Raw genomic sequence first — 13,487 nt, 5'->3', positions numbered from 1 at the left:
GTGTGTAACACTTGAGGGACCGGGCTCGGGCCTGGTCGGGCAGAGGGGGAGCGGGCCCTTCATGTGGCCTGTCCAACAACTTACAAGACAAAGACATATACCAGAAAAAAGGTAGAATGTTGTAACCGCTATTTGGGTGAATTCATGGGCCTCATTTCACAACTTCGTAGGCTTTCATTACCAGGCTCCGGGAGGAAGGCAGGACCACACGGAGAGCGGGAGGGGGGAGAGCGGGAGGGGGGACGGCGGGAGGAGGGACACGGAGAACTTCAAAACTCACCGGACCGCTTAGGCTTTCATTACCAGGCTCCGGGAGGAAGGCAGGACCACACAGAGAGCGGGAGGGGGGAGAGCGGGAGGGGGGACGGCGGGAGGAGGGACACGGAGAACTTCAAAACTCACCGGACTGCTCCCAGGAGGCGGCGGGGGCGCTTGCGGTGTCCTTCCTCTGCCGGGGCCTGGGCTCTCTTCTCGGGTGCCGCGGGCGGGGCTCTCCTGCACCGGGGCCTCGCTGGCGGCCGCACTCCTTTCTCCCGGGCACTTTTCCCCTGGCATAGAAAGAGCGGACCCTGAGATTTACTAGGGGTCCGAAACGCCGTCGACTTTGTATGCACTGAAACCGAATTTTGATTACTATTGGATGCCAAGTGCATGGTTGAAATACTCTGTACATTTGTATTGTTAATAGAGTAACCTGATTTCGCCTTACAAAGCCCTTCTTTGCTGTCTATATCAACCCTTTGTACCTGCTCTGTTGGTACTGGACACAGGCTTGTGGTCCACACTGGTTGATTGTTGGAAGGTATTGTTATGTGATTTGAATACATGAATTCTGAGTAAAAACTCTGAAAGACCACTGTCCGGCTGGACATGCCTTTCTAAAAATATAGATTGACTCCGTCTATATTTTATTTTTTGCTGAAATTTCTCAATGTTGGGGACCAATGTTGTTTGATAAAAAGTATGCTCCCCGAGGTCCCTGCTGACTAATTTTGGGGTCCCTTGTTGTTGTTGAAATAGAAAGAGCGGCGGCGGGACTTCCGGCTTGCTTGCGGCCCGGCCGGACCAGATTCGGGGGCGTTCCCGGCTTTTGGCTGACGTAGCATGACGTAGCCAAAAGCCAAAAATTCTCGGGAACGCCCCCGAATCTGGTCCGGCCCTGACGGACGCCTCTCTGTTCCAATGGCTAGCCTCCATTTATGGAGCTAGCCAATGGAACAGAGGGCGTATTCTAGAGCAACATACTGTAACTCATTAGATTTCTCCTGCGCAAAAGCTGCTTGCGCAGCTTTTTTGCAGCCGAAACCTAAAAATGCTTACATCTGCAGCAGGAACACCCTTCACTGCCCTTAAGGTAACTTCAAAGAGACACCTTATAGTTCTTTCCCTCACTCATCATTTCAGAACGGAACCATTTTCAATATTCTATACAACAAAGCCGTGGTTGTTGCTTATTTTATGCAACTAACAACCATTGACAAAGTCATTAGTCCTGGCTTGCTGTAGGTGTAATGTTACTTGTTGCATTATATATTTTAATACAATGACAGAAGCAACAAAGTACAGGTGGGGCGGCACACTAAGCACAGGTTTTTAGCTTACGTGCTTTTCATTACATCGGCTACGCTCCTACCTCACTTAAAGCCCTGGGCTGTTTGGCCCATGCTGTGGCCTGTATTTCCGCCCCTAAGTCCGAGGCGAAGAGGCTGACATGCTACCACTCTTAATGACCTACACGCGTGGTGCGTCCATTGGGGCGTAGGGGCGTAGCACCACTAAGCCCCATGGACCTACTGTGTCGTCACTTAAAGCCCAATACAAATATTTTAAAAAATCGCGCTATCTGCCGGCCGGGAGACACCCGACTTTCCCGGAGTGCGCATTGGTGTCGAATAAATACATGTTTTAAAAACAATTAATATTAATTATGTATCATTGGTGCTGGAGTACAAGGTTCGAGACTGGTATTGAACACCGACAAGCTGTGTGCAAGTTATATGGTCATAAAAATACATGAATGATGGATGGATGCAGGATGGATGATGGGTGGGTGGATGGGTGGATGCATGAATGGATGCAGGATGAATGATGGGTGGATGGGTGGATGCATGAATGAATGATGGATGCAGGATGGATGGCTGGGTGGATGCATGAATGAATGATGGATGCAGGATGGATGGGTGGGTGGATGGATGGGTGGATGCATGAATGAATGATGGATGGATGAATGGATGCAGGATGGATGATGTATGGGTGGGTGGATGGGTGGATGGATGCATGGATGCATGATGGGTGCAGGATGGATGGATGGATGGGTGCCTTGAATGAATGATGGATGCAGGATGGATGGGTGGGTGGATGGATGGATGGGTGGATGCATGAATGAATGATGGATGCAGGATGGATGAATGGATGCAGGATGGATGAATGCATGAATGCATGATGGGTGCAGGATGGATGGATGGATAGGTGGGTGCATGAATGAATGATGGATGCAGGATGGATGGATGGGTGGATGAATGAATGAATGAATGAATGATGGATGCAGGATGGATGGGTGGATGCTTGAATGAATGATGGATGCAGGATGGATGTGTAGATGCATGAATGAATGATGGATGCAGGATGGATGCAGAATTGGTGGATGGATGGGTGGATGCATGAATGAATGAATGATGGATGCAGGATGGGTGGGTGGATGCATGAATGAATGATGGATGCAGGATGGATGGGTGGGTGGATGCATGAATGAATGATGGATGCAGGATGGATGGGTGGATGCATGAATGAATGATGGATGGATGCAGGATGGATGGGTGGATGCATGAATGAAGTATGGATGGATGCAAGGTGGCTCGGGCTCCCTCGCTCGCTGCGGTGCAATATGCAAATTAGTTTACGCCTCACCACTTTCAAATGTCACCAGCCGCCCCTGCCTACAACTACCACTATGGGCTGCTTGAAGGATGCTGCTGGAGATCCTGCTGTGCCCATGCCCTACCGCTGACACGGGTCAGACACCATAACAGTCTGTATCCCGGCCTCTTACTGTTTCCTTCACTAGATCACCCTCGGCTCCACGCATGGTCTCCGACGCCTCCTGGCAGCTCACACAGTCTGCACCCCCATTCGCAACCCACTCTCAGCCTTCCCCCACTCACCCGCACCTCCTTTTAGCGACCCAGACCGCTATGACACTGCAGATCTCGCTTCCTTCCAGCAGGTGGGCTTTCCCCGTCAGTAGTGGGGTCTAGACATCGCCGGGATCAGTGGGTCTAGGTTCCCCCTTCACACAGTCAGCTGCGTCTATCGTACGGTGCAACCAGACACACAGAGCATAAATCGCCCGGCACACGTGCGGCTGGCTGATCACTTCCGGGGCAGTCTTGCCCAGCGCCTCAGCAGAGGCACTTTCTTCTGGACAGGCGGGGCTGCTTTTCCGGGGAGGGGCATTTTTTTCTAACCAGTCGCGTGATCTATAGGGAAGTACTGGTATTAGGAACCTCCCAGCAATGCACATCAGCCTGTCAGCCGCTATATCACTGGCTTTCCGGTTACCTGCATTAGTGCTCACTTATTTTAAGTTGGATAAAGTCGAAAACAGAGGAGAGGCAGTCTCGGTTATTTAACATCTTCTGTCGGGAGGAGGAGGTAAGACTCACATTCGGAAAGCTCTGGTGGATTTTGGAGACTTCACTTGCAGAAGAGTGCGCGCAGGGGAATGGAGCCCCCAGATTGGGGGCAGAGTGGGAGATTACGGGGTCAGGCCGGGGTGCTGTCAGACGAGGCTGCTGGAGGGGGTGCGAGAGTGAGTGTGTTGGGCTGGGGGCAGTGGAGGGGGTCTGCAGCTTGATGGGGAGTGGAGGGGGTTAGCAGGCTGGGGACAGCAGCGGCAAATGATGGAGTTAGAGCTGAAAGTCTGCAGGCTTGGACAATCTACAGGGCGATTTGTTTTAGAGGATGAAGCCTACAGGCTGAGCGGTAGCGGATGGAGACGAGGTGGCGCAGAGAGACTACAAGCGTAGACGAGGCGGTGTGCAGTGCAGGCTGAAGGGCTAGAATCTAGAAAAGAAAGTCTGCAGGAGGAAGTACTAAGATGAGGCTTAGTAGGGAGACTATAGTCATGGGGGCCGAGGATGCAGACTGCAGGCCGTGGGTGGAGGGGCTTGGAGGGCAGCAGAGGGAGCTGCAGAGAGAGAGGCACGCGCGTGCTCGTGGTTAGAGGAAGGTGTGGACAAGCTTGGGGTGAGCAGAAGGTTGAGTTTGTACGCTGCAGATGTAGACGAGGGATGTGCATGTTTATTTATGTCCTACATTTTTTATTTGTTGTCCTGTAAAGTGTGAACTTTCCACAGTCGGGTTTCAGAATGCGATACAGAAGAAGGTGTAAGAGGGCATCAAACAGAAAGTCATCAGTCAACCGTGAAATGATCGGTAGTCTCAGTGTATTACAGTACAACCATGGTCATGATTCACGACAGTCTTGATATATGATGGCAGGCCTCAATAGTAATGCGTGGATAGGTAACAACGGGCAATAGTTAATGTACATCACGTTACTCACACAAACGGGAACCTAAAAAAACAATACAAGCGCTGAGTTACGAGAGCATCAAAAAGCCAAGTTTTACAATTATTGGACTAGTGACTGGTCCAGGGAATGTGTGAATCTCAGGAGATATGGAACTTTTGAGCAAAGGTAGCAGAGTTGAACTATTGCCATGAACAGAGCAGATTTCTTATAGGACAACAATGGTAATAAATTGCAATTGTACAAATTAGTGTGAAATACAACGTTTTCACCAAGGCAGTGGAGTATAGTTTCGGCACCCTCAATAAATATAGAAGTAGCAAAGTTGCAGTTAAAAATTGTTTTTATTTAATATTGTATATAGTACAGAAATAGCTAAAAGATGCCCTAGCACTAAACCCAACTGAATCCTACAGAGAGGCTAAAGACTAGAGGAAAGGTGGCCACTGGCTTGTGAGGAGCAGCGTCTTAGGGAGTTTTCTTAATGTCAATAACTGTCCAGAAGCTCTCAGACTAATGTTGGGTCGCGAAAACTGAGAAAGCTTACCTCCCAGCTGAACGCAACAATACAAGAACAGGCTGCTGTTACTGAATCTCCGCTACCGAGGAGAAGAATAAGGAATATAGTTGTGCTGTAAATAGACAGGTCTTACAAAAATGGTTAGCTTTGAATTTAGTACACATAGTCTTAAAAAGAATGATTTTGGAGATGGGCAACCAGTGTAGCATTTTCAAAGAGGGTGAAGTAGCGGCAAAACGTTCCTATATAGTAGTAACTTTAAGGAGTACCAGACCACAACAAAATACCACATACTAGGAGCTGAAGGATAAGAGGCTGGCATATGGAGGGTGAAGAGGGCAGGAGTTAAATTGTTTTTTGGGAGTTTATTTATTACTAGGAAGAAACTGTAGGGAAATAGATTAAACTGTCGGGTGTAGATGGTCCCAAAGGAGAAAGTTCTTAAGGAGGGATTTAAAATAGTGAAAGCAAAAGTTATTTTTGATGTGAGAAGGGAGGACATTCGAAGCTTTGCCATAAAAATATCAATGAGGAATGGACTTTTTCCCTGAAATGCGAATGTGGAGAGATTACTGTTCTTGCAATAGAGAGAGCAAAAGTCTCCAGAATTTTTTTTTTCAGGTGAGGTATTTTAGACCGTAGGTTTGAATGGTAGGCAGTTAAGATTTCTGTGACAGAGTAGATATCTACTTTCAGGACAAGGTTCTCAGGATCTTACAGGAGTTTAGGACTCCAGAAGGTGAGGAACCGGAACCTGATGTTGTGGAACCTGATGTTGAGGAGCTCACCCTGGACCCCAGTAAAGAGGCCTTGAGCTCCTTCCTGCTAATTACAGTCGAGCAAACTAAAGAACTCCTGCTGGGCCTTAAATCCAGCGCTCCGTCGGATCCCTGTGTGCCCTCCTTACTCAAACTGGCTCCTGACCCGGTAGCTAACTTCCTCTGTAAGGTGTTTAATAACATACTTTCCTCCGGTGGCTACTCGACCATCTGTAAGGAAGCCATAGTTTCACCACTCCTTAAAAACCTAACACTGACTCTTCAGAGTTTAAAATTTTTGGACTCATCTCCCTTCTTCCTGCCCCTACTAAGATCCTGGAAAAATTCATCAACATTGAAAATGCTTCTTTCTTCTACTTCGTCTGCCCAGCACCATGACACCTCCAGGTATTAGCGGGCTCTATAAACTATATCCTATCCTGTCCTATCATAGTACAGCCTGCCTCCGTTGGAAAACATTTAAGGGGAGCTTGTGCGAACATGCTGTGTTTTAGTTTTTGTGAGAAACCTGCCAGGTGGCTGTAGCACTGGTCTTAGTGGTGTGTGCCAGTGATGAGCCCTATTGAGATAGGAGAGTACCCTGGTCTTGACTGCCACATTCAAATCATGGATAGAGACATGTTTGAGCTCCTTAACGATTTGGAGGTGGAACCAGGTTGATTTAGTCATGGCTTGGATGTGATTTTTAAGATTAAGGTTACAGTCAAGCAGGAAGCACAGAGATTTGGCAGAGGTAACCAATTTAGTGGTTTAAGGAATGCAACCTATGATATGGTTGTTATCTGAGGCAGACTTGAAGGCGAGTAGAAAAATGTAGTCTTCCGTGCATTTAGGGGAGTCCAGTTTGACAAAGACATGGGACTCATTTGTGTATTGGTGGAAGGAGGTGCCGAGATCCTTAAGGAAGCCACCCAGGAAGACACCATAGATATTGAAGATGATGGGTGTGGTTAGGTGGAGACATGAGGCATGCTGCACCTGATGGGTGAAGGATCAAAGAAGGCGTTTGTCCAATTTTGACCGGTTCAGAGGCCACTCTGAGAGATATGAGGGAAACTACTGCAGGACAGTTCCATCAAGACCCTTGCTGTTAAGGAGAATTTGGCAGTCAACTGTATCAAAGGCGACAGTTTAATCCAGTAATATGAGGGGGTCGGGTTGGCCATTTGGAAAGTGCAGATTAGATAACTGGTCACAACATGTGTTGCAGGTGTAGTAGAGTGACCTGGCCTGAAGAATTCCCAACAAGTCTTTTTCTAAGATGTATTTAATCAGTTGTGAGTAACCCTATTTCTCAATAGTTTTGGCCAGATAGGGGAGACTTGAGAATGAATGGCAGTTTTGGACATTAAAGGGGGTCGGGGTTGAGTTTCTTAAGAAGGGTTTTTACATGCACAGCTTTAAAGCAGTTCAGTATCACACATGCAGAACACATGAGTTGGTGAGGGCACGCCATAGAGGAAGAAGGACCTGAATAAGGTATTTTACAATGAGGGTTGTGTTCGAGAGATTGACTCAACAGATTATAAGGAAGGTTTGCTGTCAGAGACAGCAGAGTGAAGGGGTCTTGTAGGAGGCGGGAGACACAAAGGGTAAGAAGAAACAGACTTTCACATCTATATAATCCAGCTTTTATTTCCAACAGCATCCACTTCCTATGTATATATATATATATATATATATATATATATATATATATATATATATATATATATATATATATATATATCCACCATAAAGTTAAGCCCAAAATGAGAGGCCAGCAGCTGCGTGATTTCTCGATGTTTTAATGATAACAGCTTACATGCAGAAAGGGCAATCACAATGCATCAAGTGTTAAAACCAGCCAGACGGGTTTCGGAAACAAAGTTCACTTCAATGGCAGAGTTCAAAAGCAACAAAACGCTTTCATTGCACAATTTTATTCCCAGGGTACCTCAGTGGGCGGGGCCAATTCCTTAGCCTTCTGGTCCTGGTAGTGCCTAAATAATATGACTGCCGCGAAACAAGGTCACGGTCCTTTCTGGCGCCAACCGACGCCAGCAACAAGGTGCAGGAGGTGCGTGCTGTAAGTCATAAGGTGCAATCTCTTTGCTTTGAAACCTACATCAACCCACTGGGGACTTAGTGTGTTATTGTTGACAGTGTACGGGCAATCCACAGAGATTTGATGCCGCAGGACTTCATTGACCAGAAGGCAGTGCGAGCTGCCTCCGCCTATTCTGGTGAGATTCACGTGTAGTTCAGGTGCTGCGGCCTGCTGACACTTTCACATCAGTCTGCCCATGAAGAAGTGCGCGCAGCGCACGAAACGTGTCGGCGAAAGGACTTTCATTGGTGATGTTTGATTTAACCAGGATGTTGCAGCTTCCTCCATTAAAATGCTGAATTTATACCTAACTGCTGTGCGGCTCATTCTAGATGAGATAGATACGAGCAACAACATAAGTGTCACGCTTGTGCCTGTCTCATAACAATAAAATAACACTAAATATAAACACAGGAACGTGGACACCAGGAAAGTGTGCGTGCACATATACCACACACCTCCCCACTTTTATATGGAATTAAATGTTTTTTATAACCAACGACATAGTCCTGGAACCTCTTTGGTGGATGACATGACCTCACTGTGAGAAGTTAGCCTGGCATATGATGTCCACTAGTTCTAGTGGGCACCTTGCACCAGTCTAATCGACCCTTATTGATGGTGGTTGTAAAGTCAACCTTATAGAATGCTATGCTAGGGGTAGCAATTGCCAGCAGTCATCCGGCTAAGACTTCAGTAGGCGAGTTAAGCAAGTTGTTTTACCAATTATAATCCCTTGAGTACCAAATGAAAGGACACCATACAAGGTATATATCAAATATATATGTATTTAATCTAAACACAACCCCTCTGCACTCTTTATAAGGTCAGAGGTAAAAATACAATACAAGTCACACGATTAATATACGATAAGTTGCACAGTATACATTATGCCCTAGGGGCCTCACAAACCATATACTAAGGAAGTGGTATAAGAACCACGAGAGAATTAGAAAGCAGGCCTGGGGCCTGTGAAATTGCTGGGGCTACTCTAATCGACCAAAGGTTAGGAAGTAGGAGGCCCACGGGAGCCACGTGCAGTGTCTAAACACAGGCACGGGTTACTATTGACTTTCGATGGAGATCGTAAAAGTTACAAATATACAATTTAAGGACACTTCCGGATGGACTAGGATGGAACCCTTTTAAACTAGGACACTTCGAGAGTCAAGACCCACGGGAGCACCAAAGTACTCGTGTTACCTCACCCAGGGAAGCTGGGTGCATAGGTGTCTTTTCGTCGTCGTTTTCTATGGAGAGCTGCAAAGAAGTGCTGCAGGCGACCACAGGAAAAGTGTCTGGGTGGATCCCAGGGTGGATTGAAGACCTGAAGAGCCTGAAAGCAGAAGGGACAGAGTCAAGGGTCACCAGCCAGTGGCCAGGAAGGAACCAGGAAAGAACCAGGCGATGTTTGAGTGATTTCAGGTGAAGTAGTCAAACTTGTCTCTTCAGCCACGAGTTCCAAGAGGCATCGACGATGACCAGGCACTGGATTTGAGCTGTCCCACGATGGATCTAGTTGACTGCGGTGTCGGTATCCGGATTGGACTCAACAAGCCTTGGCAACCGCAACCCACGCAGGATGTCAAGATTGGCTCTGTTGCAGACCAGCAAGGTCTGTGGCGCTTCTCCTTTGCAGGGAAGCTGGAGCAACCAGGAAAGCGAGGTAGTTTCAAAATGGAGTCTTAAGGGGGCTCACTAGCCAACGGTCTAGGAACCGGGAAGACGCGTCGAGCTCAAATGCAAAAGCGGGGCCCACAGAACACTCACGGAGTGTGGGGGCCTGGGTTTCGGTGCAAATGGTGCTCGAGGCTGGGGCTTCAAGTACCCCAAAGCACAACTTCGAGGTACCTCGTTGAAGGAGTGCAGTTTGCGAAATGCAGGATGTCCAGGAGTTCGGGTCCCATGTCTCTCGTGTCTGCCACGTGTCTCAGCTTTGCTGTGGATGTGGGTCGGAGTCCGAGATGTCTGGAAGTCCAGGTCCTGTGTCGCAGATTCTTCGGGATCAGGAGGGAGCCTCGAAAATACAGACCAAAGTTGCTGTTGGTGCCTGTTTGAACAGGGTAGTCACTCCTTGACCACAGGGGAGATATCTTCCGTCTTCCAGTCAGAATGGAACGTCGAAGGTCCAGGATATGTCTTTCAAACATTCGTCCATGGTAATCCAAAGTCCCAGGAACACAGCTCCTATACTTATACTAAGGATGGGGGCTGGACTACCTGGCTAGGTCCCTCCTATGCGTGGACCTGAGAAGGAGGTGGTTACACCCCTTTCCCTTTGACCAGTTTCGCGCCAGAACTGGGGCTGTGTGCCCCAGCTACCAGTTTGAACTGGGCTATGCATGGAGAACCTTGTGTGCCCCAGGCAGTGTCTGTAAAGCATTCACTGAATGCAGCCCTCCCTGCTCCAATACACAAAACCCTGTCTGAGGAGGTGCCAGCACCTCCCTGGACAGGAAACCTATTGTCCAGGCTCCCTCTGCCGGAGTTTCGTCCAGCAACAGGAGGTCAGACTCGTGTCTGTGGAAGCAGCATCGATTTTGTGATGCTGAGGCTTTGTTTAACTTTAAACGGGTAAAGCTACAACTACATGTCTTCTCCCTCTAGAAGGGTGGAATGCTACCCCCGCTGCCAGGACTGGCGCGGGAGGTAGTATTCCAAAGTGTTTGACACCTTACACGACATGTTTTGATAAAGCCAAACCAAAGTTGGCATTAACCGTGAGGATTATAATGCACTTAAGAGTATATGGTATTGCTATAGCATACAACAGCTATAAGGACATGGTTCTGAAAGCTGCAAAGGGGCTAAGCTCATGCCAGGGCACCCTCTCACATAAAACCAAGCATTTGCAATGCAATCGGTCTTGCAGCATTAAAGTTTGAGTTATTGACATTGTGTATGACAATGCATTGCATAAAATTTTTAGCAAACTTTGAATTGGTGAGCAGTGAGAGTGTGTGCAAGAGTATGCTGTTGCTCACAGCTGTTATTATTCACACAGCTCTAATGATGCACCTCACGCACGGGGCTGACGCAGTTATTATTCACAAAGCTCTGATGATGCACCTCAGGCACGGGCTCACAGCTGTTATTATTCACACAGCTCTAATGATGCACCTCACACACGGGGCTGATGCAGTTATTATTCACAAAGCTCTGATGATGCACCTCATGCACGGGCACACAGCTGTTATTATTCACACAGCTCTAATGATGCACCTTAGGCACGGGCTCACAGCTGTTATTATTCACACCGCTCTGATGATGCACCTCCGGCACGGGCTCACAGCTGTTATTATTCACACAGCTCTGATGATGCACTTTAGGCACGGGCTCACAGCTGTTATTATTTACACAGCTCTAAAGATGCACCTCACGCACAGGGCTGACCCAGTTATTATTCACACAGCTCTGATGATACACCTCCGCACGGGGCAGACGCGGTTATTATTCACACAGCTCTGATGATGCACCTCACGCATGGGGCTGACGCAGTTATTATTCATACAGCTCTGATGATACACCTCAGCCACGGGCTCACAGCTGTTATTATTCACACAGCTCTGATGATGCACCTCACGCATGGGGCTGACGCAGTTATTATTCATACAGCTCTGATGATACACCTCAGCCACGGGCTCACAGCTGTTATTATTCACACAGCTCTGATAATGCACCTCACGCACGGGGCTGACGCAGTCATTATTCACACAGCTCTGATGATGCATTCAGGCACAGGCTGACAGCTGTTATTATTCACACAGCTCTGATAATGCACCTCACGCACGGGGCTGACGCAGTTATTATTCACACTGCTCTGATGATGCACCTCCGGCACTGGCTCACAGCTGTTATTATTCACACAGCTCTGATGATGCACCTTAGGCACGGGCTCACTTTTATTATTCACACCGCTCTGATGATGCACCTCACGCACGGGGCTGACGCAGTTATTAGTCATACAGCTCTGATGATACACCTCAGCCACGGGCTCACAGCTGTTATTATTCACACAGCTCTGATGATGCACCTCCGGCACGGGCTCACAGCTGTTATTATTCACACAGCTCTGATGATGCACCTTAGGCACGGGCTCACAGCTGTTATTATTCACTCCGCTCTGATGATGCACCTCCGGCACGGGCTCACAGCTGTTATTATTCACACAGCTCTGATGATGCACCTTAGGCACGGGCTCACAGCTGTTATTATTCACACAGCTCTAATGATGCACCTCATGCACAGGGCTGACCCAGTTATTATTCACACAGCTCTGATGATGCACCTCACGCACAGGCTCATAGCTGTTATTATTCACACAGCTCTAATGATGCACTTTAGGCACGGGCTCACAGCTGTTATTATTCACACAGCTCTGATAATGCACCTCACGCACGGGGCTGACGCTGTTATTATTCACACAGCTTGATGATGCACCTCAGGCACAGGCTGACAGCTGTTATTATTCACACAGCTCTGATAATGCACCTCACGCACGGGGCTGACGCAGTTATTATTCACACAGCTTTGATGAGGCACCTCAGCAGGGGGCTGACTCAGTTATTATTCACACAGCTCTGATGATGCACCTCACGCACGGGGCTGACTCAGTTATTATTCACACAGCTCTGATGATGCACCTCCGCCACGGGCTCACAGCTGTTATTATTCACACAGCTCTGATGATGCACCTCAGCACAGGGCTGAGGCAGGTATTATTCACACAGTTCTGATGATGCACTTCAGCAAGGGGCTGCCGGCAGTTATTATTCACACAGCTCTGATGATGCACCTCAGGCACGGGTCTCACAGCTGTTATTATTCACACAGATCTGATAATGCCCCTCACGCACGGGCCTGACGCAGTTATTATTCACACAGCTGTGATGATGCATCGCACGCACGGGGCTGACGCAGTGCCAAGGCAGTGCAGCATCTTCGCTTGCTGCGCTGCATAAATTCTTTGCAAATATACCCCTAGTTAAGTATGTTGCGAGGATTATTTGCGAACATCGCCTAAGGCACCATTAATTTGTCAGCTGTTTAAACTTGAGTCTTGGTAATGTTCTGTGTGCCTGGTGGAAGCGTGCACTGACGGCTGGTGGTATGTGTGCGTGGTAAAAGCGTGCACTTGCGGCTGGTGGTGTGTGTCTGATGAATGCGTGCATTGACGGCTGGTGGGATGTGTGTGTGCTTGGTGAAATTGTGCGCCAGTGGTGTTTGTGCCTGGTGAAAGCGTGCACTGATGACTGATGGTGTCTGTGGTTGGTGAAAGTGTGCACTGACGATGTGGTTCTGTGTGTGGCTGTATGTGTTGTTGTGGTTGTGTGTGTGTAGTTGTGTGTGTGTGGCTGTGTGTGTCGTCCAAAAGTACAGCTACACTAGGAGACCTACAATAGACGCACAGAGGAAGAAAGGGGTCAGAGAGAGGGAGATCATACCGTGGTGCAGAAGAGAACACAATGCGACATGGGACACACATGGTAAAAGTGACGAAGAAGAGACGGGGACATCTTGGGATACAGACTGGCAGAGAGTAGACACTCAGAATAGAGACACACCAGG

At 48.1% G+C, this 13,487-nt stretch overlaps 2 protein-coding genes across 2 annotated transcripts in view; one reads left to right on the top strand and one right to left on the bottom strand.

Moving 5' to 3' along the window:
- The window catches only part of CRPPA (CDP-L-ribitol pyrophosphorylase A), a 62,798-nt gene extending 59,435 nt beyond the window's left edge, over positions 1–3,363 (bottom strand). The window contains exon 1 of the mRNA XM_086955204.1: positions 3,162–3,363. The gene's annotated coding sequence lies outside the window, so the exon portion shown is untranslated. The remainder of the gene's footprint in view (positions 1–3,161) is intronic.
- Positions 3,364–3,499: 136 nt separating this feature from the next.
- WDR81 (WD repeat domain 81) overlaps positions 3,500–13,487 on the top strand; it is a 141,337-nt gene continuing 131,349 nt past the window's right edge. The window contains exon 1 of the mRNA XM_086955203.1: positions 3,500–3,651. The gene's annotated coding sequence lies outside the window, so the exon portion shown is untranslated. The remainder of the gene's footprint in view (positions 3,652–13,487) is intronic.

This window comes from Lissotriton vulgaris, chromosome 2_1, assembly GCF_964263255.1.
Source record: "Lissotriton vulgaris chromosome 2_1, aLisVul1.2, whole genome shotgun sequence".
Lineage (NCBI taxonomy): Eukaryota > Metazoa > Chordata > Amphibia > Caudata > Salamandridae > Lissotriton > Lissotriton vulgaris.
Note: the sequence above shows the minus strand (reverse complement) of the source record. Positions and strands in the feature narration are given on the sequence as shown.